This window comes from Neofelis nebulosa, chromosome 1, assembly GCF_028018385.1.
Source record: "Neofelis nebulosa isolate mNeoNeb1 chromosome 1, mNeoNeb1.pri, whole genome shotgun sequence".
NCBI lineage: Eukaryota > Metazoa > Chordata > Mammalia > Carnivora > Felidae > Neofelis > Neofelis nebulosa.
In genome coordinates, this window is record NC_080782.1 from 3,580,642 (window position 1) to 3,606,870 (window position 26,229).

Consider the following 26,229-nt stretch of genomic DNA (forward strand, 5'->3'; position numbering starts at 1 on the left):
GCTTCGGGTAGTATTGACATTTTAACAATATTTGTTCTTCCTATCCAAGAACATGGAATCTTTTTCCATTTTTTTGTGACTTCTTCAATTTCTTTCATAAGCTTTCTATAGTTTTCAACGTATAGATTTTTCACCTCTTTGGTTAGATTTATTCCTAGGTATTTTATGGTTTTTGGTGCAACTCTAAATGGGATCGATTCCTTGATTTCTCTTTCTGTCGCTTCATTGTTGGGGCACAACGGTCTTCTAATTGTTGTAAACCCAGCTTGCTTCTGACTGTGGAGAGGACGTCTCCACCTGTTCACACATCAGGTGATGCACCAGCCTAGATGCAGGTGGGGACATTCTGATTTGAGCCGGGAATTAGAACCCGCAGGTTCTGAGTCTCATCTCAGTATCGAAACTCACTGAGTCTCATCTCAATATCGGAACTCACTTAGGTACCCGTGCGATCCCCAGCGGCAGGGGACAGCACCCGGGGACAGCACCCGCTGGGCTTTGGGGGAGTAACCAGAACGCCCAGCCTCAACATGCAGCAGTCCTGGCAGGTGGGTCCTCCTGTCCTTCTGCAAGACCGAGGTTCCCTGCTTTCAGGCCCGTGGGGCTAAACGCAAGGGGAGGCACAGCCTTGTCCTCCACCGACTTGGGAAGTAGGCGCCAGAGTCTCATCCTGCTCCTGGTCTACGACGAGGAAACTTATCTGTGAAATGCGACATTTTCTTACTGTGACGTTGGCTTCCGTTTACCGTTTTACTTAGGATTTTTACTTCTGAATCCATAAGGGTTGTGAGTCCGTGGTTTACATGTGTGTGTGTGCCTGTGTGCCCTTGTGCACTGTGTGCCCTTGTGCACGTGGGTGTCTGCACGCTTTCTTTCTTTCTCAGGTGTAGGTTTTAGTGTCCTCCTTGCTTGATAAAAATAATCGGAGGTTTCCCTGGTTGTTGTGCTCTAAAACAAGGTATGATCACGGGGCCCCCAGTCTCTAAGGTGTTGGTACTTCCTGCTTGAGGTTATCAGGGCCTGGGGGCTTCCCAAGACCATTTCATGCAGGCGTCCTCTATTTCTCCTGTGGAAATCAACCACTGTAAGCTCTCCATCGCTAGTGAGGTCAAATTAGGTCAACTGTATTTTCCTAAGAAATTGTCCATTTAACCTAGCTTTTAGTGGTATTGCCTAATGTGTGCAAAGTAGTGTGTTATAGTTTTCTTTTAAACTTTGTTAAAAGTTTATTTATTTATTTTGAGAGAGAGAGAGAGAGAGAGAGAGAGAGAGAAAGGCTGGGGCAAGAAGAGAGGGAGAGAGAATCCCAAGCAGGCGAGCAGGCTCCGTGCTGTCAGTACAGAGCCCTATGCGGGGCTCGATCTTACAAACTGCGAGGTCACGACGTGAGCCGAAGTCAGACCAACCGCACCACCCAGGCGCCCCAGTATCTTACAATTTTTAATTTGTTCCATGTCATTCTCCCTTTTGTCCTTTCTTATTTTGAACATTTGGGGCTCCTCCTATTTTTCCTAATTGTTATAGCTGGTGTCTTGTCAACTTTGTTATTTAAGAATCTTACATTTGATTTGTTAATCTTATCTACTACTTTACTATTTGACACATCTCTACATTATTAATTCCTGATTTTATCTTTGCTTTTTTCTCCCTGTGCTTTCTTGTGTTTTACCTTATAATTTTTTTCACTTTTCCGCTTTGGAGATTTCACTCAGTTACTTTATTCTTCCATTTCCTATCAATATAGAGACATAATGCCATGAATTTCTATCACTGTTTTGAAAGTATTCCATAGAGTTTGAAATGCATGTTTTATTATTATTTTTCAGGAATTCTGATATGTCTGTGTGTTTTGCCTCTCAACCAAGAATTATGAAATTGAAGTTATCTTATTTTTTAAGTTTATTTATTTATTTTGAGAGAGAGAGAGAGAGAGAGAGAGAGAACAAGCAGGGGAGGGGCAGAGAGAAGGAGAGAGAGAATCCCAAGCAGGCTCTGTGCTGTCAGTGCAGAGCCTGATGCAGGGATTGATCCCATGAACCATGAGATCATGACCTGAGCCATGATTAAGAGTCAGATGTTTAACCGACTGAGTCACCCAGGCATCCCAAAGTTCATTTAATTTTCAGGGAAAATAAACTTTTTTGGAGGGGTGGTAATTTTTACCCTGTAATGTTATGCCATTGTGATCAAGAAGTATTGCCCATGCTATTTATAACTTATGGAATATATTTATGCTTTCCTTATCTATGAACACTTGATCAATTTTTGTAAATGATAGATTTTCAGCTAAGAAAATATTCCATATTCTCTAAGTATGTACTGTTTGGTATTTGCCTAAAACAGCTTCGTTTTTGTTATTATTTATTAAATCATTAAAAATTAGTTGTGACTTTACTGGCGCTGTTTTTTTTTTTTTTTTGCTTCAAGCAAGGTTTGTTTTTATTAAGATGACTCAGATACCTCTAAATTCATCACTTCAAGAACACTCTTTAGTTGAGCACATGTATTAGTCATCCGCTCTTGTATAACACATTACCTGAAAACTGAGCAGTTAAAACAGCAACACAACGGAGCCGGGCCCCCGTGACTCAGGCGCCTCCCACACTGCGGTCACTATAAGCTCCGACTGGGGGGCCTTCCAAGGCCATCCTGTGACCACGGGCTCTCGTGTGCCCTGGCTGCCACAGTGGCCCGATGGTGCAGGACACCAGCCTCCTCAATGCAGTGGGACGAAGCGTGAAATCAAAGCAGCCTGCAGGGGCTGGGTTGGCACTGACTTTATTTCTGGTTCCCTGGGATTCCAACCAGACCCGTCCTGGGGACACCTGGGCAGTGGGACTCGCAAAACTCCTTCCCGGACACACACACTTACACGCACCGGTTCACGTGGCTCCCACAGCCACGCCCACGCACACTCACACAAGGCATTGACACACTTGTGCAGTCACACCCACCCACACTCGGGCACACGCACGCGCATACTCACCCAGGTGACCACCGTCGGCCCGGGGCCAGAAGGAACCAGGCTTTCTCACAGTTTCCACCTCCTGGCTTCTTGTCCTGTTTCTAGCCACCATGTTACCAAAAACCTGGAGCATCACTGCCATACCTGACACGGCTATTTGAAGCTCCGGCGCCCTCCCTTCTCCTCCCGCGCCCCGCCCCACGGCACGTCCTAGAACACGGGGGGGGGGGGGGGGGGGGGGGGTAGGCTGCGCGGCACGTGGCCAGACGTCTCAGAACGACACCCGCCGAGTCTCGTGACGCACCGTCTCGAGAGCTCCCTGAACGGCCCCAGCCTTGCTCATCCCCCAAAGCACAGCCCCAAAGAGCCTGAGCAGACACTGCCCGGAGGCTCCACCGGGACCGGCCTTCGTCACGTCGTCCAGCACGCGGACAGGTTCTAGTGGCCTCCGTGCTGCGGTCCCCCACACGTCGCACCACGCCTGTCCGAGGAATCCGGGACAGATGCAGGGTCGTGGCCACCAACGCTCCGTACCTGCACACGGACGCGCTTCGCTGGGCCACGAAGCGCGTGAGCCTCTCCCAGCGTGGGAAAGGGTGCCCCGTGGAGGAGGGAACAAGTGGAAGGACAGGGTGTGGGGCCGCGAACACTTCTCCTCCGGCCGCGACAGTGGTCCCAGGATGTTAAGTCCCGCCCTGCCCTTCCGGGGAGTGCTGTTGTCATCAATACGTAATATATCAGAGTGAGCTCAAAATTTGGCTCAAGCCCACTGGAGTTTTAAAGGGTCCCCAGCTCCACGGTGCGCAGTTCTGAAAGGGAGCGGGCCAGCAGGAGTCGCCGCAAGGTGAACCCAGTCACTCAACCCGGAGGGCGCCCCTGAAATTGAACGTCAGCATGAACGGACAAAAGTGGGGAGAAAGGTTCTCGCAAACCAGCAGCAAGGAGCAGGCTCTGTATCCGGGCTCGTGTGGGACGTGGGGGAAGGCCGTATTTGTCTCCGGATCACTAGGCGAGCAGCGTGGACGAAGGAAAGAGGGGTCTCGCTCAGCACCCAGCGAGTCCCCCTCACATGACAGAGCTTCAGTCCTAACCCTGAATTGGCCTCGGGGCGGCACGCCCCGGGACTTGGGGGTGATGTTTCTTGGCTCCATAGCCAGTCTCCATTGGCAGATGGTGGGCGTGGCTAAAAATGATCATGATCATGTCACAGTGAGAAGAACAATTAACAAATGCAAACTTAAAAATTATAGACTTGGGGCACCTGGGTGGCTCAGTCGGTTGAGCGGCCAACTTCGGCTCAGGTCACGATCTCATGCTTTGTGGATTCCAGCCCCGCGTGGGGCTCTGTGCTGACAGCTCGGAGCCTGGAGCCCGTTTCGGATTCTGTGTCCCCCTCTCTCTGCCCCTCCCCTGCTCGCACTCTGTCTCTCTCTCTCTCTCAAAAATAAATAAATATATATATATATATATATTTTTTTTTTAATTACAGCTTCTTAGTTCTATGGAAAAGCAAAGTCACATTTCAGCTTACCATTCCTTCCACATGAGTTAACTTGGCAGCGTTGGCCTCACCTGAGTCCCTGGTGTGCAAATCCACACACTTGGGGGCTATCTGTGGATGAAGGACACCTCTCCTAACAGGACCACGGTGACAAATTAGTGACCACTCGACCCCAAAGAGTGAACACCATTTAAGTTTTGTTTAGTGAAGTAAGTACTCCTATTATCTTGGTGTTCACCCCTCTCCAAGCCCAGGGGTCTGGGATGCTGCCACCAGAAGGTCCTCACCCAGACGTCAGACAGCGTGGTCTCCATAAACCACGTCACTGTCACTGGGGGCCCCCGTGGCTCTGTTCTCCAGATGCCGTGGGAGACGGAAGCAGCTGGTGGGGTCCCTCCTGAGCACGTGTGTCCTCTCTGGGATCAGTGCTGGGCACTTGGTTGGAGGTCCCCAAGGCAAATCTTCCAAGTAATGCCGCCACTCCTCCTCCTGTCCTGTCAGCGTGGCCTCTTTTAGCTGAAATTGGAAAGGCAGGGCTGTGAACATAGCTTTAGCGAGATTTTAAAGGTCACGTCATCTCTTTCTGCCCTGACGTTCTCTCTGTGTCTGCAAGAATCCGAGAGGATTACTAGCTCAGGGGGCCCGGCAGCCTGGAGTCCAGTCCACACGTATGACGTCTCTGCCACATGCAGGGTGACATCCAGGCACTGGCCGTGTCATACGGTGCTGTTTGGCCTGGGTCCTCTCCCGAGTGTCTATTACTGGGTAACAAACTTCCTCACGTTTGGTGGCATTAAACCAAAACCACGTCGTGATGCTCCTGGATCCCACGGGCCAGGAGCTCCGAGAGGGCACTGAGGGCCGGCTGCTCTCTGGTACCTCATCAGAGACGAGTCTGGGGGCTCAGCCAGGAGGACTGAATGGCGGGAGTCCTCTGCACCCTCCCTCTCCTCCACGGCAGGTGCAGGGGCCGGCCCCTCCCGGTGACCTGACTTCTCTGAGGTCCTGACACAGGCTTCAAAGGAGCCGTGTCCCTCTAAAGATCTCATCTCGGAAGCTCTGTCACACCCTGTTGGTGGAGGGAACAGAAGCTCAGCCCACGAGGAAGGGGAGGGAAATTGACCCCACTTCTCCATGGAAGGATGACCTAAGCCGGGGACCACTGTCTGAAGCTGTCCCTTTGGGATCTTTGCGCTGGATCAGGGGGCCTGTCCGCTCGGATGGGGCGTCCAGCCTCCACCGTTGTCACTCAGTGCATCCGGCGTGTGCCGCTTCCAACTCGGGGTCCACCACAGACGTGGGGGGGGTGTGTGCGTGTCTCCAGCTGCAATGCCCCGTGTGTTAGCACGCAAGGTGTCCCCCGAGCGGCCACCGTGATCACTCTCCGCCGATGACGTTTTCCCAACTTCTACTTCCTGTCACGTCGAAGCGGAAAGATAATTGGCCCCAAGCCCAGGGGCCGCTTGCCCCCTCCAGTTCTGGGGGAGGTCGATGAGCTTGGGTGACAGCCCCAAGCCGGTGACGGGGGCTGGGGGGTTCAGGGCCCGGGTCCCGGCGCTAAGCCCGCACGCCTCATGCTGTTAAAAGGACCTGCTTCTGGAGACCGGAGACCCCCAGGGGCGACCCCCAACTCACACCGGCTCTGCACCCTCACGTGCAGCCCCAGGGCCGGCCTCCTCCCCGTGAAGGCGCTGACTCAGCGTGGGCAGCGTGACACAGAGTTTCGTGTTCTAGCAGGACGGGGACCAGGGTTTCGAGGAGGCAGGCAGGTCACAGCCCCACCCCCCACAAGCTCCCCGTGAGCTGTTAGGTTGCCGGGACCCCAGATCCTCAAACACCCAGTCTCCACCCCACCCCGACCCTGGGCCCAGAGATCCGCTCTGTCTCCTCCTCATCTTCTAGGCTCCAGGACCCACCCACCCCCCCCCTGCAAGGTTACCCCGAGCCTGGTCTCCGGGCAGACGCAAAGGTGTAAAATGAAGAAGATTCTGGATGCAGTGAGAGCTTCTGCAGACGCCAGCAAGTGGGGGTTTTGAGCCTCAAAGGATGGAGAGATCTCAGGTGCCCACTCGGACAGACCACACGGCTGCACGGACGCACATCACCGCCCCCCCCCCCCCCCCGGCCATTGTCTGGATGTTGCCACAAGGGTTTCTGTGCAGAAAAAGCGCCACTCTGTTTTCAGAGGTGGGGGGCGAGGGGGTGCAGGATGCTGAGGCGTCTAGCAAGTCTGTCCAAACCACAGAGCAGCTCCCACCACGGCACGGACAGCAGGCTGGCCAAGGCCGCGGCACGAGTCACAGCCAGAGGCCAGCTCTGTTACCAGGCCCTGGTGACAAGACACTGCAGCCTCTGTGACTCACCTCCTCCCGAGCGGACCCTCAGGGAGCGGTCGCGGGGTCGAGTGACCATCCCGAGCAAGGGCTACACCGAGCGCACGTTTCAGCACAGGCCCTGACGTTCGGGGCGGAGTGCCAGGGGCCAGACCGGGGTCCCCATCCATTCGCGCCACACTAATGCCCACATCTGTGGAGGCCACAGCCGTGTGTGCCCTTCCCACGCACCAAAGCGCCTCCCAGGGCGGGTCACCCGGCGGGGGGCACGGCCAGAGGCGCAGGGGCACCCTCGGTGGGCACCGACCTTGCTCACGCTGGAGGACGTCCTGAGGCTCCACGGCACAGGACGTGCCTGCTGTTCCGGAAGCATGACTCCCAGTCTTGAGACGCTAAGGTGGGCTTGGCGGGTCCCGGGAAGGGGAAACTAACTGGCAAGGGTCCGAAAGGCACTGGCCAATGAAAATGCAAACAATCAAAATGCCTACGTGTGCCTCTCCAGATGTTCTAGTTCTTTTGATCTTTTTCATTAAATAATGTTATCTTTATTTTATGTTCTATTTTCTTTATTTTTCCACCTTGTGACCTCTCGCTTGAAGGTTTTACAGTGCACTCACCTGAAACCAAAGCGGACTTCGGTTATCTGCCAGATTCACTGTCGGGGACCGTGTGTGTCCCCTCGCACACACGTTACACGCTAAGCGTTACTGGAGACACACGTGCAGGCAGCCTTGGGCTCACCTGTGCCTGGGCGTGCATTCGTAACTTGGATTTGCACAACTGTTTTCCTTGCCACGAAAAGGGCCTTGGATCACGTGTCCGCATTTTGTCCAGGTCGCGGGTGGGAGCGCTGGAGACCCAGCTTGCCGTTGCTGGGAGCCGGGGGCACCTGCAAATAGTGTGGCCGCCCCCCCACCCCCGCTCAAAGCTTGCTGTTTGCTGTTATTAACTGACCCAGAACCTTTCGCTCTTTTTGTTTTCGTGCTTGATTTCAGGGAGTCTGTGAGCGTGCGGGGTGAGGGGCCGCAGACGGGAGCACCCCGCTGTCAGGAGCCCACGAGGCTGTTTCTTGAGGCCGGTCTCCGGGCAACTGCCCACAGCCTTGACCTGTTTGCCAAGGTCAGCAGTTCACAGGCGGGCAAGGGCACATTTTTCTAAGTCTTTATCCTTACGTTTGTAAATGTTTGCTTTCTCTTTTCTCTTTTTTAATCAGAAAGTTTCTATTTGGAAAAGGAGCTTTGAAATTATTGCTGTCCTTTACAAGAAATGCCAAGCAAACCCCCTTCTGTGGCCCTGCCCCATTCAGGGGGCTATTAAAGCCCCTGGCAAACCCTCCTTGGGTTGTTATGGCACCGAGATGAAGAATGTTCGGCCAGAGCGCCTCCGTCTTCTGTGGGGTCCGGCCGGCTGCTGACGAAGTCCACGGTGGCCTTCCTCTCACCCTTCTGTCTGCAAAGACGTGCCCAGCCCAGCCTTCCCCTACCCCGGGGCTCCTGCAAGCCCATGGTCACAAGCGTGCAGGGCCACCGGACCTTCCTGCCTTGTTCCCGCCCCTTGGGGACTCGGCCCCCGGCCGGGTGGGTGGACGCAGGACACCTAAGCCCTGTGTCTCCAAGCTCCCCTCTCCTGAGACCTGACCCCCAGCCTCGATTCACATTTTCAGCCCCTTGCTTATTCCAAACAGAAGGCGACAGGCAGCGAGTGAAACATAGATCAGGTGTGTCACCGAAATTGGACAGAGAATTTGAAATCCCCATGAAAGTAGCTTAAGCTGCCTCATTGTTCAATATCCTTATTAAGTGAACTACTTTTGTGCGAGAGTTGAAACTGGCAGACTGGCCGTGGACGGGCCCTGCTTCTTTCCACAGCCGTGTAGCGCGAGGCAGGCACGACGACTGGCAGGTAGGGGTGGCCAGCCCCAGCCCAACCGCAGGGCCGGGAGTGGGGAGGACTCTGTTCAAAGGAAAAGCCAGGTATGGGGACGCGGACTCTCCCCAGTCCGAAGGCCAGCTGTCCGGGACTCAGCTGGCACTAAGAAGTCACCTCTCTCGTCTGTATGTCTGTTTCTAAGCCACCTACGCGGTGGTCTGGGTAGTGGTCCTGTGAGGGAGAGGCTGAGGGGAGAAGGCACCTGGGAGAGCTTCCAGAACGGGAACCCCTGACCTGGAGGCCAGCCCCCCGCACACCAGCCATCTCACTTCGCAGACCCAAGAAGGGGTGCGGGGCTGCCGTGCTCTCTGCCATAGGCGGTGGCAGGGCCAGGAGGTTGTGGCCAGGGGAAGGCCACATGAGGTGACATGGAGCGACACGGCCCTGCTCTCGTTAGACGTGTAACCTGGATGGGACAGCTCCTTCAGGAGGCCGTCCTCCCTGCCGCACTGCCAGGATGAACCCTGGCAGAGGGCAAGCCCGCTGAGGAATCCCGGCTCCCCAGGGAGGGGAGAGCTGGACTTCGCCCACGGAGGAGCCACGTGATGTGCTCCCTTCGAAGAGCAAACGTGTCGTCTGGTCTCACGAGAACGTAGAGCTCAAGGCGCCATGTTGGAAGCTGGCGGGGCCGAAGGCCAGTGACGGTGCTCCCTCGTGGGTGCCCCCCAAATGAACTAAAATAACAGGTGGAAAGCCCCACCCACAGCCAACATCCGTAGATGCTGACAGCGGAGGCGGGACCAGGTCCACACAGAGGGTCCCACGCACAGCGCACGAGGCCGTGCACCCCATTGCCCTTCCAGGTCTCACCCAGGCTCCTGTTTGCCATGAGCCATCAAACCACCGGTCAGCCACGCAACTCACCAAGTCACCGGTGAGACCAAATGGCCTCGAAGTCTCCAGCTCCGGGAAGTCCCCGCCCCGTCCCCAGCAAGCTAGGACAGCGGCCACACCTCCTTGGGGGTAAATATCAAGATCCACCCACAATGAATGCGGTGGGGGAGGGGGGGGGTGCAGGGGCTCAAATCCAACCCCACAGAAGCTCACATATGAGGAGTCTCAGTGCCTCTGTTCCAGATTCAGCCACGAGAGGGAAGCAAAGGATCGTCTCCATCACGGACTCGAGCACACGAACACCCAGATCCTGCCAGATCCTGCCTGTCAGGCACACATCTCTTTTATGGGTGGGATCAGGGATGCATATATACTTTTTTTGGAGTGAAATGTGTTCATCACACTCTACCCTCGTGAGTTCTCAGGCAGAGACAGTGCTTTGCTGCCCCGTTATCACAGACTGTTTTAAGTTAGGAAACTAAAGACCAGCGCTGAGTGCTGTGGAACTGCATGTTGCTCAGTAGTCCTTGGCCTGCTGCAGTCGCTAAGGACCCCTTGGGTCGTCACAGGAAAACTGCTAAGTGTAACCAGTGCCTGCTGCCGTAAGAGCGCGTGGCTTGTGTTTCTGCCTCTAGCCATGGGCTTTCTGTGCTCGGTTCGAAGATCCTCGAGCTTGGGAAAATGCACACGTCTTTTTCAAAGAAACAGGGTGCACTCGCTCTTGCGTAAAACTGATCAAGGTCGAGAGATGGTTGACGCCCGTGAAGTGGTTTTTGTGGGTGGGAAACCCATGTGGGGGATTCGTACTGGGTCCCTCTTATCGCAGAGTGGGAATGAAGTCCACCTAATTTACCAAGTCACGTTCACACTCTGGTTTAACTGCCTTGTAGCCATCAATAAACACGTGAGGCTGGAAAAAAGCAAAAAGAGTGAGACCAGGGGCGCCTGGGTGGCTCAGTTGGTTGAGCGCCGGACTTGGGCTCCGGTCACGATCTCACGGTTTGTGGGTTCGAGCCCCGCGTCAGGTTCTGTGCCGACAGCTCGGAGCCTGGAACCTGCTTCGGATGCTGTGTCTCCCTCTCTCTCTGCCCCTCCCCCAACCCGCTTGCTCTTTCTCTTCTCTCAAAACGTAAACAAACATTAAATATTTATTATATTTATTTATATGCATTTATTTATATTTTATTTATTTATTTATATTATTTATATATTATGTATTAATACATTATATAATTATATATAATATACTACATTATATATTATTATATAAATATGTATTTATTAATATATATATTATATATATATATATAAAGAATGAGGCCATTGTCTGTCCCTGGGTTTGTGAACTGTCAGCAATGTCTGACCTCCGGATACTTCTCAGAGTACAGTCTCCACTGAAATTATTTGCTTTCGATATGCGTGAAGGACAAGTCTTCTTGCAGTGTAACGGAAATGACAACCTGTGACGGGGGGGGGGGGGGGGGGGGGTGGAGAAAAGGAGAACGTTAGGTGGAGACCCTCACAGGCACCAGGACTGGGTTGCTACCGGGAGAGGTTGGGATTATTTAATCGGGGGTGGAGGCGTCTCATCAAGCAGCAGATGTCACCAGGCAGGACAGCAGCGTGCAGCTGCAGCCACGGGGGCCTCGGCATTCTCCTACGCACCCACATAGAATGCACCCGCCCCCCCACTTCTTGTCCTGAGCCTCCCGGGGAGGTGGGGTCCGCAGCACCTGCACGCGACAACCGGCGCTGATCCGCGGCAGGCGCACGAGTGGCTGGGTGGCAACCGCACCGGGCACGGGCTCCCCGCGCCGTGCCGCGACCGTCTAGCTCCGCGAGGACGCACCGAGCCGGTGCATCACAGCCCTGCGGGGCCTACGCCTGCGCAGAGACAGCGGCCGCGCGCCCCCCCGGGGGGGCTGCAGAGGAACCAGCCGGAGTCCGCCTGCCCGGCCGCAGTCCTTGGCGGTGATCGGCTGCCGTTCCTACGTGTCTTCGCGAGGCCTCCTCACTCCTGCGTCCCTCTGCCCCAGTCTGTTTCTGACGAGGACACTCTATCTGGACCCAGGGCCACCCTGGTGCAGTATGATTTCGTCTCAATCTTTACCTTAATTCCATCTGCAAAGACTTTGTTTCCAAATGAGGTCCCATTCTGAGGCTCCAGACGATGTGCGTTTTTGCAGTGCGCTGCGGGGCACGCTGAATACGCCAGAGAACAGCCTCTGTGGGGGGCTGGCTGGGCGGGCCCAACACGAACTCCTTCCCCTGTGTGTTCCCCTTGTATCCTCAGCACTACCCAGTGAGGAGGTGCTGTTCTCATCACTCCCATTTTACAGGCGGAAAAACCGAGACCAGCTGTGACACTCATCCAAGGTGTCAAAGCTAAAAGGTGGCCGGCCCAGGGCTAGGATCCAAGGCCACATGACATAGTTTTCTTTCCTGAGCACCAGAGGAATCCACCCGGACGGTGCCCTGATCCAGGATAACTGCCCAACACTCAGCTCAGCGGGGAAATGCCCTAAGTCGCCTTTAACAAATAATTAGAACTAACTGAGGGCCCCTGGGGGACTCAGCCGGTTAAGCATCGACCTCAGCTCAGATCACGATCTCACAGTTCGTGGGTTCGAGCCCGGCATCAGGCTCTGTGCTGACAGTATGGAGCCTGCTTGGGATTCTCTCTCTCCCTCTCTCTCTCCCTGCCCCTCCCCTGTGCTCTCTCTTTCTCAAAAATAAATAAACATTAAAAAAAGCAACTAACTGGAATTTTGTTTTTGTGACTACTTTAAAAGTGGAATCTCCAGAAAACAAGTATGGGAAAAGAATGAAAGCAGCTGTTGACATCCAGATGTCTGTCCCTCTTTGTAAAATTCTTGGCCCGTCACGCACCAGAGGGAGGGCTCACTAATCTTAGATTGCTCACCGTGCCAGAGATGAGATCTTCATAAACTTCCAGGCTATCATCTGGGGGAGAAGAAGGGAGAGCAAAACAAATGAGACAAGATGTGGGTCTCGGCAGATTTCCGAAGCAGGACGTTCCCCTGGCGTTTGGGGTGACAAATGTGGCCTCACGGACCACCACCAGCTCGTGGGCGCCCAAGGGCTACCCACTCTGGTGTAAGACCTGAAACTGCCTTGATGGCTGCGCAGGAGGGCCTCACGTGGCCTGACCCTCCTGTCCCCGCTCTTGGATAAGACGTCTCAGCCAACAACTCCCTTCCCAGGGGATCAGGTCGTCTCGTCACTACAAAGCCTGCCTCCCGCAGCCCGTTACCCCCTCTGCTCCCGAGCACGACCTCCACGTGGCCATGGCGTGTGTGGCACAGTGTCTTCGGCCCCTGGGATGTGGGTCCATGTGTCTCACGAACTGCTGTCATCTGTGGGTGGTGGGTGCAGGGCACGTGGCCACCCCCATGAGCCCGGGGCAGGAATCCCTCCCTCGCCGAGTCCTGCACAGACTCACGGTCCCTCAGGGGAGAGTCCCAGGGAGAAGCGGGACAGCAGGGGTGAGAAACGCCAGACGAGAGACACGCGTGTGATGCTAAAAAGAAGGTAGTTTTCCCTGGAGCAAAGCTTTGGGAAGAGATGCCCATTGGGATGAAAATAGAAGCAGAAAGAGGCGGTCCCTGGCAGACACAGGGCTGGAGGGCGGCTGGAGGGGCATGTGGTCGTGGCGACAATGTGAACATGGTTGGGGGGGCACCATGAGGAGGCAGCTTGGGACGCGGCCACCAGGCTCCTCCCCTCTCGAATCCTGCTTACGGCACTGCCTGGAATGGCGGGTGGAACACCTGCCGAACGCAGGCTGCAGACAGCCAGGGTGGGAGGCAGGACGACGTTCCAGGGGGCTCCAGGAGTGTGAGCGGGGAGAGCCATCGTCTGCCCCGCCGGTGGCCGGCTGAAGCCGTGGCCTGGCTCTGTTTGTGACCAAGAGACGGACAGGGTAGAAACTTACCTGAACGTTTGACCTTGAACACTTGGCACTAAAGGCCTTATTCATTGGCCTCTCAATAGCGTGCCCCGGGAACCCGTTAGCACGGGGACTCGTGATTCCGACAGAGCTGGAGAGGTAACTTTCACAAATCCGTATGAAATAGAAAGCGCTGTGGATGGGGTGAGGCTATCGCAATCTGGAAAATGTTTTAAAACAAATGGACACACAAGCGAAGAGAAGCAACGTCACGAGGCACTCGGGGCAGCGAGCGAGACACATCTCACGCGGGCGAGCTAAGGGGCGTCCTGTTAATATCACAAAAGAGCCAGAGTTCAATGGGGTAATATAACAGTCACCTCCAAAAAGGCAGGAATTGATGCACGAGTGAGTCAGGAGACGAATCCCTGATTCATATTCAGCTCATGACATTTGCCCATGTTTCCGTGCCAGTATTTTAATTTAATAAGCCCATGTGTCAAGGGCCACTCAGATATGTTACAGCTGCAGCATCTCACTCCCTTGGAAAGTTCAGGGCTCTGGCTCTTTCCTGTCTCCAGTGTCTACAGGAACGCTCTGTGCTTGCATTAGCCGTGTGTACCTTTCTCAGTGGGTCACTTGGGTACCTCCTTACTCACCCCTGCTGTCACGTCCCAGATGTGGCCCTGAGACTCTGTGAGCGTGGCCAGCCATGTTCTTGGGGACCGTTGTGTACCGTGAAGAAGGATGGCGAGCACAGGACAACACCGGGAGCAGGTACACAGAGGATCTCCATTGGAGGCTAAAAATCAAATCTCCTCTTTTATCAAAGAGTAAAACAACAGAAGAGAGAGGACAGGTTACTTGTAATCCCACGCAAGAAAGAATATTGGAGAGGATTGAAAGCCAGGGCTCCTGATTAATGGAGGCTTCTACACAATGAAGAGGGAGTAAGTTTTAAAAGAATTTCTTTTTTTTTTCTCAGTAGTCTAACGAAGCCAGAAGCTCAGCCAGGATGATCTATATCTTGAAGTCAATGAGTGTGAGACAATCAGAGGGAAAGAAGGACTTCAGTGACATCGTAACGTGTGAGGCATCCGAAAGAAAAGCCACTGGTGGGGGGTGCCTACGTGGCTCGGTTGGCTAAGCATCCGACTCTTGGTTTCAGCTCAGGTCATGATCTCGTGGTTCGTGAGTTCGGGCCCCACGTCGGACCCTGCATGGACAGTGCGGAGCCTACTTGAGATTCTCTCTCTGCCCCTCCTCTGTCCGTTCTCTCTCTCTTTCTCTCTCTCTCTCTCTCCCAAAATAAAGAAATGAACATTAAAAGAGAAAGAGAAGAAAGAGAAGAACCAGCCATTTGTTAAAGCTGGGGTCAGCCTTCTGGACGCCGGACCACCGTGTTCCTGGTAGGATCCATCCAGGTGTCTCTAGCTATCGACTTATGAACAGGTTTGTTATTATTATTATTATTATTATTAACTTGGCAACATATGGAAGGGCCACAGTTCTCTAAAACAACTGAGACCACGCTCTGCAAGTCTAAGTGTGTGCGATCGTCACATGTCCCCTTGGCCACAGACGGTGCAACAGCTACCAGAGAGGAACAGTGAGCTCTGACATTTGGGGTCCTGTGGACTGGAGTGAGCTGTCCACATCTTCAGGATCTCAGTCCTGTCTGTGTCCATGCTGTGTTCCTCCACGACATCAGGGTTGCATTGTTGTCTTTCCTTGATTCACACTACACACACACACACACACACACACACACAATGTATACATATATACGTATACACATATATATGTGTTTGTGCATATATATACACACTTGTGTATATGTATATATATATATATATATATATTTATATGTATATATATGTATATATATTTGGATTTTTAAGTGTTTTTCATCTCTGAGTTTTCTTTTTTTTAATGTTTATTTTTGAGAAAGAGGAATACACAGAGCATGATGGGGGGAGGGGCAGAGAGAGAGGGAGACACAGAATCCGAAACAGGCTCCAGGCTCTGAGCCATCAGCAGAGAACCTGATGCGGGGCCCGAACCCAAGAGTCGTGAGATCAAGACCTGAGCTGAAGTCGAACGCTTAACCCAGAGCCACCCTGGTGCCCCGTCTGCATTTTCATTCCCTCAAAACCCTTTCAGTGTGGCCTTTAAATATTTACTGATTCCTATAGAGGGCATTTCCCTGTAATTAATAGACTTTGCAAAATCCTTGCTCCCATTTAATGAGCAATGGTTACTACGAGCTGACTTGACCTCACCTTTCTCTCTCTTGAACCTGAACAGTATGGACCTGATCAGTTTGGTTCTGAGCTGAGAACGTCACTGAACAGACCAGTTTCCAGAACACCTGCTCTGCTGGCTTCGGGACTTGCTCCACATTCATGGCCACATGCAGTCCATGAAAGGGGCCCTCTCCCTGCAGAAAGCTCCCGCAGGCTGGCTTTCCTAGACATGAGTTTCAGAGAAGGGGTCTGACCCGCTGAGAGTCGGGTTTAAGAAGGTGAGCGACAAGAGAGCCGTGTGTCCAGTTTCCCGCGAAGGAAGGGTACCTGGAGGAGAACTGAGTTCTGGCACACAGGTGACCCTGGCCAGAAAAAGAAAACCATAGTCGTATTTTACACAAAGAGGGGCAGCCTCGGCAGAGGCACAAAGAGCGACACGCACTCGTGTTTCTCAAATACCATCCACCACGGTGCGGGGTGCTGGGGATCTGTCTGCAGCCTCCAAGTAGCTCGAGCTTTTGTCCAGCAGGAGAGAGAGGCCAGTGCAAGATTACCGTGTGCACATACTGGGCCGGATGGGAAGCCATCAACCCCCGGACATTTCAGTCCAATGAGCCAGCAGGCCCTTCTGCTGACTCTGGCTATTTTGAGTTGTATTCTATGAGGCGTCGTTAACACAGTACAAGAAACACAAACGGGAAACCACAGAGCCTTTGGTGGGAGTGGTGACACGGTGCCACCCGTGCTCGGGGAGCCCTGGTTTGCTGCCATGGGGGGATCAGCGGGGGAGAGGTGGGGAATTCAGGACCCGAAGTGGAGTCCGCTACAACGGACAGCGTAGGCTCTAAACCAGCACACTGGTAATGGAAACTGGAAGACAAAAGGTTAGAGAAGTACTTAGAAAAAAAAAAAAAAAGAGCCAAAGTTCAAGACAGGTTAGAGGTAGAAGGTATAGGAGACGGAAGGTGTGGAGACTGACCAAGGAATTCTTTTTTACTTTTTTTAAACATTTATTTATTTAAGAGAGAGAGAGAGAGGGAGAAGAAGAAGGAGGAAAAGAAGGCGAAGAAGGCGAAGGAGAAGAAGGAGAAGGAGAAGAAGAAGAAGAAGAAGAAGAAGAAGAAGAAGAAGAAGAAGAAGAAGAAGAAGAAACTGACCAAGGAATTTTGACATAGGTGAGTATTGGAGAGAGGGAAGAGATTTTGGAGCAGGTAGACTCTCCTGGTCTTTATTGTTGGGAGTTCGGCTTATTGCTGGACAATGGGAATCCACGTTTTCAGGGAGTTGCTTTCCGCTTATTGACTAGATATGGTGGCTGTGGTCTCTGGGAATGGGGTCAGCATGAGAAGCCTTGCTTTCTGAGGTGGAGCAGGGGCTGGAAAGAGTCAGCCAGGAGCTACCGAGAAGAGAGGAGGCCTCTCAACTCCTCCACAGAGAAGAAGAAACACCAGCAGCTTTGTCCTACAATACAGACAGCATCTCCGCTTGAGGGATCAGTTGAGAGATTAACAAAAGGCCAGTTAACTGGAGATAGAAGTGTGAGATTTAGTATTGACAAGCGCTCTACAGGAAGATGAAGCTTAAGTGGACGGATCAATGGACTCATCAGTACGTCCCTCTGCTTTGCATGATCCAGAGCCACGGTTTTCTGGGAGAACCCAGACACCTTAACCCCAAGGGAGGACCCATGTTGTCTATCACTGCCACCCGAATTCACCAATCAGGAGTGTGGGAAGAGGCAGGAACAGATGAAGAGTGCTGTGGTAAATGGAGTCTTACCATAGGAAAACCCAAGAGAAGGATGAGTTCTTGCACCCAGCAGGCAGTTCCAAGCATGCATTGGAGGTTCCGGGGAGAGCCTCTGGCACAAAAGATGCGTGTGTGTGTGTGTGTGTGTGTGTGAGAGAGAGAGAGAGAGAGAGAGAGAAAGAGAGAGAGGGAGGGAAGGAGGGAGCTGCGCACACAAGAGATGACATCTCGAGAAGGCATGGGCTCCCCCAAGTAGAAACATACATGATCCAAAGAGAGATCAGAGGAAGGGAACTCTTTAATGAGGCAAAACAAAGAGTGATGTCCAAGGAGTTCCAGGGAAGAAGAGTGTCCCAAAAGAAAGAAGCAAGATTGATAAGAAAGAGCAATAAATATACCCTGTAAAGAAGTCCATTAAGATAAGCGATGCAGTGTCCTTGGGTTTTGGCAATATGGGCGTCATGCGTGAAATTCAGAGAACTATCCAGGGCAGGATTCCCATGTTTATCATGCTGTATAGTAACAGGGGGCAAAGTTCTGGCCTCCAGGTTGAGCAGGGTCATTGCCTGTTGGGGTCCCAAATGCATTTGGTACCCGGCGGGGCAGTTGCCTGACACAGGGTGTTGCCTGTAGCCTGTAGCTCAGAGGGCTGGCTGAGTTTAACCATCTCACATCCCACTTTTTGTTGGCCAGTGGTGTTTGATCTGTGCTCGTAGGAACAGAGTTTGTGCACCTCGCTTCAACCCAAACATGACAGCTCTGTGTGTTCATTGCAGAGCTGATATTGCACATGAATGTCAAGGTCCTTTAGAGGAATTTTAAAGTTTGAAAAATTCTGGCAAAGACGACATCTAAAGAAGATCCTGAACATAGCAAGATTTCCTTTCCTTTTTTATTTTTTTTGTTTTTGCCTGTTTTTTTTTCTCTCTGTAAACGTGCACATTAAAGTAAAATACACATTTGGAAGATTAATACTGAAAAAAAATTAGAAGCCCCATGTGAATATGGTTTGGCATTGAGTGAGGCAGGTTGCTCCTGGGCGCATTGGTAGAAAAATTAGGTTATGGTCGCACATTTTGAAAAAATCCACACAAATGACCTATATCTTCCCTGCTGAGCAGAAGCTAAAATTATGTAGATGGTGCTCACATTCTCTGAGAAGGATATTTTTGTCAACTAAGATTTATATCCTGTGTACATTTTTACATTTAGTTGTGCATTGAGTCTCTTGACTCATAAAATTTGACGGATATTACGAAGTTATTCTCCTGTACGCAGCGTGAGATTGTGAGAGGATTTTACTTGAGATCTGAGTACACTACTATTCATCTGTGCCTTAAGCTGCAAAAGGAGAGGACAGAGGGCACAATAGAGGCAGGAGACCCCACACAGAAGCTGGGACAACAGAGACCCGGCCGATGCATAGTAACCGAATGCAGAGAGAGTAAGCAAGGGTTTGATTGTTCAACAAAGGGGCTTTTCTTTTTCAATGTGTTGATGAAGGAGGCAGGGGATGGAGTCCTGGCCCCATGTGCATTCCAAACACACTTTGGCTATCACCTCTGTCTATAAAATCTAGAAAAGGTCTCCTAACTGCCCCGGGGTCTTTTGTTTCAATGTTGATCCTGTCTCTTTCCCTGGTATTTACTAAAATCAAATGCTTAGGAAACTCATGCAGGCAGTTTGTCCACATTAGTGACCTAAGAGGGTGATTTCAAAATGTTGTGAGCTGGCACCTCCTTTAGTGGAGAAAAGCCACATGGAAGAGAAGGTGGCAGTCAGGGTAGGTCACAGAGGAACCAGCCAAAGCATTCCAAAGCAGAAGGCACTGGGAGGGACTGGACACCCCCCCGCCGAAACACGTGAGCCACGGCCCATGCTAGCAAGTGAACCTCGGACTAACTCTCTGTCTCCTGGGTTCCCTCATGTCCAGATGATTCCAGCAACATTGTGAGAGCCACAGCGCAGTAGGAAGTCTGTATCCATACCGCTTAGGGAGACTCTGGAGATTTGCTCATGATTGCGAAAGCAATTCCTCTCCGACTGTCTCAGACAATCTCCTTTCCACTCTAATTCCCATGATGTGTCGACTCTTTTCCAGTAGGTCAATATTGACCAAGGAAAGGGGAAAGGGAGATGACAAGTAGGAAGCAATGGGGCATGCTGGGGCTCTGGGCTCAACACTTGATGCATTATTTAAATACTTGAAGAACACTGACTGCCCGGGCCTTGGCGTCTACTCTCCAGGAAACAGGATAGGACATATGCACTCCTCCCATAAGTTCAGAAACCCCGTGCTTCGAAAAATTAGGAACTTAGGGGAGCCTGAGAGGTTCAGTCGGTTCAGGGTCCGACTCTTGACTTTGGTTCAGGTCATGATCTTGCGGTTCATGGGTTCAATCCCCACATCAGGCTCTATGCTGACAGCGTGTGGAGCCTGATTGGGATTCTGTCTCCCTCTCTCTCTACCCTTCTGCTTACTCTCTGTCTCTCTCTCAAAATAAAATAAAAAATAAACTTAAAGAAAAAAGAAAAGAAAAGCTAGGAACTTCACGTTTATGAACAGTTTCACATTTGAATCACTTAATTCGAACGGCTACTTGGTGAGAGAGGTACTATTATTCTCATTTTAAATGGAGAGAGCCAAGAGCTAGTAAGGGGAGTGATTTTTCAGCTGGCAAGCAGCAGGGATGGGTCCGAGGCCGGTTTCTGGCTGACTGATGGTAATAGAGGCCAGAAGGCAAGAACAGTGCATAGGTAAAAATGTGCTAATGAATAAGGGGACCTAATCGTGTTTCTCTTTAATAGAACCATCATCTTGTGAAACGGAGCCAATTTCTTCTGCTTCCTTTGCGTTGTCTTATTTCCCTGGGAGTACGGAGTAATCTGTGCATGTTTCTTATCCAGTTATTATCAACTGAGTGAACGGGACGGGATGGCGTCCAAGTGTTTCCCATGGTTTTCCACCTTCCAAACCCACAAAGCCCAACGTGGAGCATCTTTAAAACGTTAGCAATTGAAACCAATAGGCATTAAGACAAGAAGGATGACTGTATAACGATTCAGAACGCAATTTCAAAATTCAGCACGAGTCCCATGAAGTACAACAAACACAGCGACCCTCCTGGCAATTGCATGTGAGGTTGGTGCCAAGGACTCCATTATGCGAAAGTAGGTGCTTCCCGAGTGCTCCCTTTGATAAGGAAAACAGTGCAGGCTTTTGCCAAATTAAATCCGTCTCACAGAAGGGAGGCCCTTCTTGCCGAGTTGAGAAGTATCTAAAGAGAACAATAAAAGCACATATCCAAGTCCGGAGGGAAATAAAAGTACACAGTCTTCCTGATTGCAATAAAACATCGGGCCTGGCTAACCTCTCGTGACCAGGACTGGACGGGATCATGCAGCTCCTGATTGGTGTCCCGCCCCAAATACCCAAGATGGCGCCCTGGTCCGCCTCATGTAGAAGATAGGAAGAGAATACGTTGAGGTGTTTGGAAATGAGCTTACAGTATCTAAGAGTAGAATTCCCTTAACTTCTAAATAAGCATGAAATCAGAATCCTCTTGCTTTTCCTTCCAGCCGCCTCACCTCTCTGGAACAAGAAAACATGGAGCTTTCCTGGCCTTCCAGTAGGCCATCAATGAACTCATTTGGAGATTTAAAAACAACAACAGATTTCTGTGCCTTAACCCCAGGGATTCTAAATGGCCCATCAGTAGGGGCCAAATGTGGTTTCTGAAGTCTTTTCTAGTTTTTATCACCCACTGCTTCTTCTTTATCAGAATCTTTCATTCATTTCCTCTTTTCTGCTCAATATGTGTTCACTGATGTTGCATTAATTCAGCCGGCCTTCGTTCGTTTGGGCTATTTTCTGAACTTTCAATTATTTTTACTATTCTCGTTTGGATATTCTCAGCTTTCCACCCGCTTTAAAAACATGATTATGCTGATCGTATGAGGATGATGATATATTTTCAGAGGTAACATTGGCCATTGTCAGACAGACAGCTCCTGTGGATAGAGCTTTTTCAAATTATCCCTGTTAAATTAAGTCCCTCCAGGGAAATAATAACAGACGATCTTTCCACTGGCTCAATACTGTCTATGCTGCAGTACCTTTATTGTTACCAACAGTTTTCCAAAAGTCGCCTCTTTCTCCCCAGCTCCCTTTGAGGAAGGGTTTTGCTAGAATATTGCGCTATCTGTGGGGTGGTTTGTAGGTTGGAAGAAATGTGATTCAGTACATTTGGAAGTATACCGTACGTTCCCCTGGAGACTTATAAATCTGTTATAAATAATTTCTTTTAGCTTCCTTGTCAGAAAAGGATTAGTTCATCCCAAATGAGTACGACTGCCCTACGTCTATTGTTCAGAGCTGGAGAGCAGTGTATAACCCTGTGAGGGTGGTTATTAATTTATTTTGGAAATGCAATCATTGACCACAGATTATTTCAATTAAACCCTGCCTATCGCGCACGCGGGGCTTCGTTTGTTAACGAGCAGGTCTCATGTTGGTGCCTCCCGTGGCTAAGTTTATTGTCTGCTGTTGGCGAGCACGTAAGCATTAGTCTCTAAGGAAACGTTGAGATTGTGTAGATGCACCTGGTTTCAGTTGGGAGACATTTCATCTTCCAACTGCATCTCAGTGGCTGGAATTTTTCAGCCCACAACACAAAAGGTAAAAAAATGTGCACCGCTGTCTTCGAGGCATTAACAAAACAGAATGAGAGAGGGTTTTTGATCCAAACGGCATCAGAAAGGGGCTCAGACCCCATGGGGGAGCACCTGGACCCATGTTGCTAGCCCGGAGCGAAATGCAGGTTTCTACTTCTCCCACAAAATGTACATAGAAAGCAAAGCCAACAAAGCGTGTTGTGTGGTGTGGATGTGCATTTTACCCACATTTAGCGATATTCTGCGCAACATGGCCACTACCCCTTGGCTTTGTCTCCTGGACTCCTAAGCATGGCTGCCTACTCCAGATTCAAGGTTGGTTAAAAATCACCTTCTTCCTGACACAAGATTCTTTCCATGCCTCTACTTTTAAGAATGATGTACCCTAGGGATGCCTGGGTTGCTCAGTTGTTTAAGCATCTGACGCTTGATTTCGGTTCAGGTCATGATCTCACGTTTCCTGAGACCCCACCCTACATCAGACTCCATGCGGACAGCATGGAACCTGCTTCAGATTCTCTCTCTCTCTCTCTCTCTGTCAAAAATAAATACTTAAAAAAAATTTTTTTAAAGAATGATGTACCTTAGATACATCAACATTTCTCAGGATAACTTTTTTTTTTAATTATTACTAAAGTGCCCAGGTAGCCCACTCTTCAGGAGAGAAAATGGTCAGAAGGAGCTGCCAACATCTGGTTTCATAGGTCTTTCCCGTCATCACTTCTCACTGTCTTACCTGCAGGTTAAATGAGAGAACCAGCACCCCGGGTGTGCAGCCTCCTGAAGTGTCAGCCTCCCTGCCAACCTATCTTCCTGCTTCCTTTCCACTGGGGCACAGCATGAGACACAGGACACGCTGACTGCCTCCCAACTGTGGAGCAGTGAGGCACCCATCCTGGGCGGGAACTCTATGAGCACAACATGTCGAAGGCTGCTGACTGAAGTGGGTGTCATCTTCTGTCAAAGTCCCTTTCATCTGAGTGATGTTATTCATGTTGGATTGCCCAATAAATCCTGATTGAGACCATTTGCAAGGCACCCTGGCAGCTACTAAGTTTGTAGCGATGTTAATAAAACTCCGGCATCAGCCTGATTCCCACTGGCCCATGACCCCCGAGGATGGACGCTAGTAACACATTGGTGTGGGTCATATGTTTTAATAAAGTTTGCCAAACTGAGACCTAAGAAGTTGGGATGGAGTCTACTCTGCCTCTCCCATGCCCACCTTCCCCTCGTGTCTGGGGATAGTGAATGGCCAAGTCACATTTTAGAGTTTTTAAAGATATATATATATATATATATATACGCTTATATATATATATATATATACGCTTTCGTTTAGCCTGATATATTTATGGGTTTGCAGTCACTTCCTGGTATAATTCAGTTATTGGCAGCTGTCCTTACCATCAACATGCAAGACATATACTCAGACCCGGGCCAGAGGTCCTGTGATAAGAATGTGTCCCACAGGTAATGACACCAAACCCACGGTAACAGGGAAGAAAGGAGATCCAGAATGTATAGCTTTAGGAGGCAGTCTATGGAAATGTCTTCCAGTCCCCAAGTGTGTACAACTGCAAGAAAAGTTCCTCATCAAAATGGATGGTCTCCCCATCAGTAACGTCCTCACGAGGCCATATTGATATTTAGAATTATATTCATACTTTCCTTTCTTCTTGATGGAAATCTCATGAAATATAATTTATCTTTGTGTTTTGTAGGCCACGTACCCAACAGTACTACAAATGACAAGAGTTCCCACGTGTGAAGTGGTATGTTTTATGTGTTTTCATATCCAATAACAAAAAATAAAATTTAAGCATGCAAGTTGAGGCAAAGACTAAGTCATCTTTCTAGGTTCCTTTTTTTTTTTTTTTTGTAGAAAACATACCAGGAAATCACTAGCATTCAAAAAGATAATCAAATACTACACACCTTAAAATTATAAGAAAGTAAAATATAGTCGATGTGTAGTTGTTCTTTCATTCACTTATTCATTCATTCATCCGTGTGTGCGTAAGCATGTTCCCATGTAGCTTATGATTTGTTATGTTTTATTTTCTCATTCAAAACAAATATTCTTATTTGTACCCTATGTTGTGTTCTGGAACAAGCCTCGGAACCCACACAAGCCGAGTGAAGAGGATATAGGGATCCCTAAGCTCCCTGCTTGAGCTCTGTCCCACCCACATCCTCGATGCACCGAGTCCTGGGTGCCAGGAGCAACGTGTCCTCACTGCCTTCCTCGCCCTGACACTCTAGCTCCTTGTTGCCTCCACTCTTTAATCAGGCTCTCGGGCCCCTCGTTGCTCAGGAATAGAAAAGGGGGGCTGCCTGTACTCCAGGGCTCTGCCCGGGGTTTCTGAGCCACTCGTATGATCAGCCCGTGCTCCTCTTCCACTTTTGTGAGATGCCTCGTCCTCGACCTGGCAGGCAGGGCTCACTTAAGTTGACAGCCTGCACCCTGATGACACCTTCCACATGCAAGGGTGACAAGCTCATCTCTTCGTGTCTTTGTCCGAACCCGGGCTGGTCCCATGTCCAGCCACCTCATCAGGAATCTACCTTTCCATGCAGCCCCTAGCACACCTGCTCCTGGCATTGCCATATCCCCATATCCCTGTCACCACCTCTGAGCAATGTTTTCACACCAGGGGTGCCTTGGAATTCCTGCGGATGGGGATTGGAACTTTTACTCAGCTACCAGAATAGGCTGGACAAGCAGTTTTTGCCCGCCTGCCGGAAAATGACTACGAGGTTTGAGAACTTGATGCTAAGACTGTTTTCTCTCGTATCATGACTTTCTGGCAAGGCTGTGGAGAGGACTGCTGCCCCACCAATTCCTAAGTGCTAAGTGCTAGAGGCTGCATTTGTCCAAAACACTGACAATTGCTGAGCGATGATTTCACCTAGGTCAGTTTCCCACTCTGCTTTGCAGAGTAGGCTTGTACTTCTGGGGCTGAGCTCCAGACCTTGGTAATTGCCTCCATGTTCTCAGGTCCGCTAAAACCCCACCTCTTTCCAGGACACTCAGGCTCCACACGTGGGGTCTGCTCTTCCAGGCTCCTCGATTTCCTGTCTCTGTAAACGTGGTCCCTCGTAGTCCTAACAGTATAGCCCTAAATCACTCCACCTAATGCAGCTGGAGTCCAACACCCCAGCAGCGAAAGAGAACCACTCCTCCCTCCTGGGGGTTCCCAGCTCACATCAGCATGAGAAAGCCAATCCCCTCCAGACCTCGGAAGTCCCCCTTGTCTTACGTGACCACATTCGTGTCGCCACGTTGACATTCACACACACCACCCGCTCGTCCGCATCTGGGTTTTGTGCTCCCTCAACCCTCCAGAGCAAACCTCCATGAACATATGAATTGCTCTTTCCTACTGAACGATACGGTGTCTGGGTCTGCACAAAGCGAGGGATTCTTTGGGAATCAAGTGTGATCCCAGTGAGGCTTTAGGCCTACTGGGGATGAGAAGATATGGTCCCCTGTTTGGCAATTATTACATAGTGGGCTGGGTAGTGCACAGAGGGAGGCGTGTGGAAGATTTACTAGCCCAGTGTTTCAGATACATGCTCAGACCAGAGGGTCTTTCTGTCCCCACAGAAGTGTATCAGGTTAGAGCACGTTTGGACGATGCATTCTCTTCGCTGGAGCAGGAGAAGTTTTATTCTTCCAATAGCCCTTGGTTGAGATGCTTTCTGTCTTTCAGCACAAAAAATCATGATAGCTTGCCTTCAGTTCTTTATGCTACAAGATAGATATAATGAGGAGGAGAGTGGTTGGAGCATGCTTTTAAAAAACTATGCAATTCTCATTGTATGAGAACATAGTTCTTCTCATAGCAAATTGAAAAACAAGAGATACCTCCTTTTCGGTTTTAGTTATGGAATAGCAGACCCCAGACTCAAATGTGTCCCCTAAGCAGGAAGCAGGCCAAAGGCCAAATGAGTAGTTGATACGGAGTAAATAAGTCTCCAAAGCTCAAGCTGGATGTAGATGTGTGATCATAACTCTAAGAAAAGGGGAAACATAGATTCTCTGAAAATAGCATGCACTGACACTCAATGATATTTACATTCAT